We start from the raw sequence: 6,769 nt of genomic DNA, 5'->3' as shown, positions 1-6,769 counted from the left end.
ACACACAGTGTAGCCTGTGGTTAAGTTTAAAAGTATTGGTCAGGTTTTCCGAACTCAGTCTTATAAGCAACAGCCTTTGAACTACAGCTGACTGCAGGCTGCATGGGTGAATTTTACATTAAAATTCAACTTTATACTCAAAAGTATGAAGTCGCAAGAGTGACTAGAAACAAATAAATATCTCCACAACAGAAAAAACAAGCATTGGCATAGCCAATAGGTCTCGCCTTTGAGACCTTATAAGTGCTTAGCCATGCAACAGTTGATGTTGTTGCACCAAGGATATTGTGCTGGATAACTAAAAACGTATAAGGTCCCAAAGGCGAGACCTATTGGCAATGCTTGTTTATTTGGAAACTAGCTTACCCGTCGCGCGTTGGTTGCTGTGATCTCAGAAGAAAAGAAATTTAAGGAAACTTGTTATGATACATTCAATTTACATAGTGTCATTTTTATTGAAACTTATTCATTTTAATATGGAAAACATTTTAAAGTGTTGTTTTAATTCTGTTTATTTATTCGAGTGCTTGTGGATACACTGTATTTTTTGTTTTTCCGTCTGGTGCATACAAGAATAAATCAGAAGGTTTTCCGACGCGTGAGCTGGCCACATACAGTTGTCCATGTGAGAAGCACGGATTCTCCAAATCTAGTCCACACACTTACAGCGATTGTCTTTGTGCTTTGTTGAAGGTCATTGCAAAAGCGAGTCGCACCGTGAACTGTAAACGTTCAGAATTGGAAAGATTATGAGGGCCCTGGGGGACCAGGGGGCCGATATTTAACGTATTTTTCTTTTTTTTTGCCAGAAACCTTTGCGGGAGTGTACTCAACAACTTTTAACTATTTTTTATTTTTTTTTGCCTGAAATCTTTGCGGGAGTGTACTCAGCAACTTCCCAAAGTTTCATGACGATCGGATGAATGGTGTAGTAATGCATAAAGGACAAACATACATACTTTTGTTTTTATATATATAGATGAGAAATATGGACCAGTTCACGGGTTGGCAATGGGCACCTGCTTCACCCCCAGATATGCTAATTTGTATATGGACTGGTGGGAGGAGCAGGTACTCAAAGTTGACCATGCACAGGAATGGAACGAAAATGTGGTAGTGTACAAAAGGTTTATAGACAACCTGTTTGTGGTCTGGGAAGGATCAGTGGAGTCGGCAAAAGATTTTGTCATGAAATTGAATAACAACTCACAAAATTTAAAATTTACAGATACCATAGACAGGAAGTCAGTAACGTTTTTAGACCTTGAAATTTATATATGCCAATACAGATATGTTTTTTAAAAAAGATTACTTATACCAAAGTGCAGACACCGAATCAGTACCTTGGGTGGCTATAAAATAGCTGTTTATTCACAATAATTCAACAAACGGCGGACAATTTCCAATTTTTTGCGCCTTTACAGGTTATATTCTTAACAAACAATACAAATTAGGACAAAAAAACAGTAAAAAGTTTCAACCATATCATCACTTTCCAAGCGTTATCACATTCACACCACTCTCATTCCGACATATATAAAATACACAATAGATCAAGAAGAATAAATTGGGAAAATGTAGGGTCAACTATACAGTTCTAAAGAAATTGTTGGAATAACACTATGTACATTGTTATCATTTCATTTTTGATTTTCACTTGTCAAACATAATATAAACACTCAATGGGTGTATGAGCACAACACCAAGTGCCAAAACAGTAAACACCAGGATAGCACAAGTAGACCCTAGACGGTCTACGCGTTTCGAATCCTTACTAATCACAGGATTCTCATCAGGACCATAGAACGCTCTGCAGGGGAGACAAAAAAGAGCAAAAGACCAAATCTCAGTGCCTAATTCAGTAATTGAAACAACCATATACACCTCTCGAGCACTACTACACCAGAAATCCAAAGCAGCTTACCCATCAGAAGAACAAACGGAGATTAAGATTTTCTCCTATATGAAAGAAAGAATCAACACAGAGAAACCAAATCAAAAACATGAAGGGGAGGGTTAGTTAATAACAATTGACAGACACTGACATGGTTTCTATACATCTATTAACCGCTGGAAATACCTTCAAAGAAGAATTTTCATAGAAGGCAAATTTCAGTCTTCTTAACCAAGGCGCTGCCCGCTGGGGAGCCCCTAATAAACCACAAATGCATGATTTAGTATACAAATATCATGACTACATAATGAGTCAGTACATGTATATCTGTCAAAAGCCATTTCGAATGCGCTTACCGGGCGGGGGACGTGGTAGAAGCCTGTGTGTAAATCAACCAGACTTTAGCCACAGGTAGCTGCGTTGAAGAGAAATCAGCACGCCAGCTATCTGGAATGACAAAAGCCGGCGGGAGCCGTATTTAATTTACGCTCGGCTGGACTCTAAGGATAGAATAAAGATATCTGCTAGGAAGGATGTACGGTCTTACCGTTAGTTCGCCGAACCGAACGCCGTGAACAAACACTCTGTCAAAGGCGGTCAGGGACTGCTTGCGCATGCGTGCCCCTAAGCACGCTGGGTAATGTAGTTTTAGTCCACGGGAACTTTAGTGCAAGTAGAAAGGTAGCAGACCCTGCTATAACAACGTCAGGGTTGTGCCTAGTGGTCAAGAAATTAAACGATTTCACATCAGGTTAAACTACTCGGATAGTGCTGTCAAGTGCGAACACTAGGCGCAACCCTGACGTTGTTATAGCAGGGTCTGCTACCTTTCGCTCTAACCGGCTACGGAGTACCGACGGTTAGAGCGGTGCTTCACTCTACTCCTGAGCCACTGCCAGGTGGGGTGAGGTCTTCACTTCTTACAAGCTATGTGAACGACATAAGCTGTAAGCAAAAGACAAGACTTTTCACCTGGAGACTGCAGGTGATCTTTGTACTTGTCTGTGAACTTTGTTTCTTAGTTGTCACTTATTATTTCTTTTATATATGCAGTAGCGTTTATTTGTTGTAAGGTCCTGAAGAAAGCAAGGACAACTATGTCCACTCATTGCTGAAACATGTCGACCTGGTTCCACTTCTAGACAGCGCATTTCTCAAACTGTCTTAACAAATGTTTAATATTGGCGGAGTGAGCATCATCCGAATAAAGATTGTTCTATGCTCCCTCATCCAATTTTAACACACCTTTTTATTTTCATTATGTCACACAAAAGCTTTTTCTGCACTGCACTCCCCCAGTCACGCTACACTTGACCACTCACCAGTCTCGAGGAGTGGTATACCATACTATTGTTTGTTCAGTGGAAGAGATCTATTTACATCTTGGTCTCTTTCTGTCTGAAGAAAACATATCTGTATAGATGGTTTTGAATAATCCCAAATGATGAAGGGCGGTTCCGAGTGGTGACTGATGGGTATCTATGACCATCTATTAGGTTGTCATTGAATACCATGTTTTGTAGGTCAGCTTAGGGGTCTTTTGTTGTTTGCCTGTTTTCCGCACACTGTAAACCCACCTCTCTTCCAGACCCACTAATGGTAAACCCATGGAAAATCAGATGCTTTTTAAATTGTTGAAGTGAACATGTGGTTTACATTCTAAAATGCTCCTGCACAAAGTTATATGTAGGAAGCACCAGCCACATGGTTCACATCTGCATCCTGCAACATATGCGAGCGATAAATAAGACCTATCCGGTGGCATCCCATATTAATGAGGTTCACAATTGCAGACTAAAAGATCTGAACTATTTTGCAATAGACCAGGTACCCAAAATGAAAAGAGGCGGGAGCAGAGAGTAGAGATTGCGACAATTGGAGTCTAAATATATAATGCTTTTTAACACTAGAATCCCGTCAGGAATGAACACAGCTGAAGATTTGCATGTACACCTAAGCCACTAGCAGTATCCATAAGAAAATGGCTGATTTTAAACAAGTCCAGAGAATTCCTAATTTGATATTAAATGAATAAAGTGGCTGTGTTAAGATAATGCTGTAAAAGAAATTGCAAGAAAAACAAATGAATGTTTGCAGCAGTTAGACTTCAGATATCAATATGCGGCAATATTGATACTAGTGCAATCTAATATTTAGAATTGAGGGTACTAAACCTAAATGCATCAGCGGGTTTTCTTAGAGGTTATTAGGTCCAAAAAACTGGTAATGATGATGATCTTTATGTCAATTATTGTCATAGCACTTGCACTTTATTGTACTTTGCACTGAATTGTCATATAATGTACTGTATTAACAATATTTGCACATTGTATTTTTGCACATTGCACTAGTACTTTTGAGATTGACCATATATTTCAATAATGTTTTATCTATTTATGAAATTCTTATGGGTTTTTATCATGCACATGGACCAATCTCTCTGAAGTTCTGAAAACCCAGATTAATAATGCATGGTGCACTGGCACTCTATCCAAACAGAACAGGCTATTGAACATCGATGAAATTGTCCTCAATAGAAAGAATGTATTTTTAAAGAGGTTTCTAGTGGTGTAAAATATCTAAAATATGTATGATTTTTAATATGGATTTTAACAAAAAGATAATTGCACCTTATGTTCTCTGCCAGTTTTGCACATTGCAGTATTTTAAGGAGCTCTAACAAGTTGTTGGATGAAATAAGGCACTTGTCACCAAACTTTGGCTGAACAAAAATGAAAGTTATGTGAAAACACCCGAAAACATTCAAAAATACTTCTGTGTTTTGCCATATATTCAGACAGCATTGCGAACTTAAAACATGAAGGTGTAATGGTTTATACTGTTCAAAAAAAATTATTTTTTACACAGCAACTATTTCTTTGAATTTGAATTCAACACGATGTGTGATGTAGTCTGTTTTACAATGTATTGGAAACAGCGTACACGTGATCGGGTACGTGCAGTTTTTAAATAGAGTAATGGCATTTGCGTTGTTGGTGTGAGCAAGCCTGTGGATACAGGAGAAATGCGTTACCAAGATACCGAAATAATACCGAAATAATAAAAGAGAATCTTTTATAAATGAAGACCAGAGTCCTTGTGTTAGTATCCAGGGTGAAATGAGAACTGGAATTCATATGTGACCAAGGGCGGACGCCCGAAACGCGTCAGATTTGGCGAACTTGCCTTTTTAAATAAACTTGCCGAGAGAAGACTGGGACTTGCGTGGTTTTTCCTCGTTGCTGCCTGCCTGGTGGTTCTGTGGTGAAAGACTTCTGTTTGCGCATATATATATATATATATATATATATTCAATGAAAAAACCATTGGTTTTAGGCCATATATAGTTAGGGATTTGCATTTACAAAACCTTATTTTACTCGCATAAAACCATTGAAATTCCATATATAGTTATAAGCGCTAACTATATATCGCGCACCCGCAATCCACTGCTGATGATGTCACATATTACATCATTCATGACATGGTTAGTGACATCACTGATGACATCGCTGATGACATCTCAAATGACATCACTGATGACATCACTGATGACAACATCCAGTGACTGTATGTTTCTGTAAAGTTAAAATATCTCTTACATATTGAAGAATGAGTGGATATATAAGTGTCTGGATGAAGGATTTAGTAGGTGCATGACTGACTGTATGAGTGAGTGATTAAATGTGTCTCACTGAGTGCATGGGTTAGTGACTAAACTGTCTTAATTTGTGCATCATTATGTCTGTTGTTCTGTAAACTGTTGCATGTGTTGATAAGTAGCTATATGAGTAACTATATGGGTTATTGATTGGTTGCCCAAGTATTTGTATGGGATACTGAGTGTGTGTGTGGGTGGCTGGGAGGTGTGTGACTCTGTGCATAGATGTGTGAGCAGTTGATTCACTAGATGTATGGTTTCAAAAGTGCATGTGGAAACAGCTGTATGGGCGGTTGACTGTGTGCATGAGTGTATTGGTGAGTGAATGGATATCTCAGTGCTACATGTCAAAGTAAGTACATATGTAAAACACAGTACATGTGAGAGTTGACATATATAAATAACTGTGCATAAGAGCCAGTGAATGTGTGAGTGGCTGTATGGATCATTGTGAACTTGTATCAGGGATTGTATAATAGAGTAAATATGTGTTAGTATATGTTTGAATAAGTAAAGTTTGTATAACTGTATAGTTGAGGAAATGGAGGTGTGATTGATTCTTTGCATGACTGACTAGGTGTGTGAGTAACTCCATGGATGAGTGACAGTCTGTGAGTGTCTGTTTACACTGATTGTATCTAAGGTTATATTAGAGTCTTAAGAGGTTCATCGTATTATCACATGAATGATATCATCAGTGATGTTATCAGTCATGTCAAATGAGATGTTTTCAGTGATGTCATCAGTGATGTCATTTGAGATGTCATCAGTGATGTCATCAGTGATGTCACTAACCATGTCATGAATGATGTAATATGTGACATCATCAGCAGTGGATTGCGGGTGCGCGATATATAGTTAGCGCTTATAACTATATATGGAATTTCAATGGTTTTATGCGAGTAAAATAAGGTTTTGTAAATGCAAATCCCTAACTATATATGGCCTAAAACCAATGGTTTTTTCATTGAATTTTCAAGGTTTTGTAAATGCAAATTCCTAACTATATATCCACTATAACCTATGGTTTTTTCTGTGAATTTCATTGGTTTTTTAATAGCAAATATGAAAAGCTTTAAAATGTCAAGTACGTGATAGATAAAAACATTTTCGTATTTATGCACGCTGATGTGCTTTGAACGCTGCACCCCCCCCCTCCCCTCTTTTGTCTTAGTAGTACTCTCTCTTTGCAGATACTGAAGGGTAGTTAACGC

The sequence above is a fragment of the Lissotriton vulgaris genome, unplaced genomic scaffold (assembly GCF_964263255.1).
Source record: "Lissotriton vulgaris unplaced genomic scaffold, aLisVul1.2 SCAFFOLD_6150, whole genome shotgun sequence".
NCBI classification, from domain to species: domain Eukaryota; kingdom Metazoa; phylum Chordata; class Amphibia; order Caudata; family Salamandridae; genus Lissotriton; species Lissotriton vulgaris.
Note: the sequence above shows the minus strand (reverse complement) of the source record.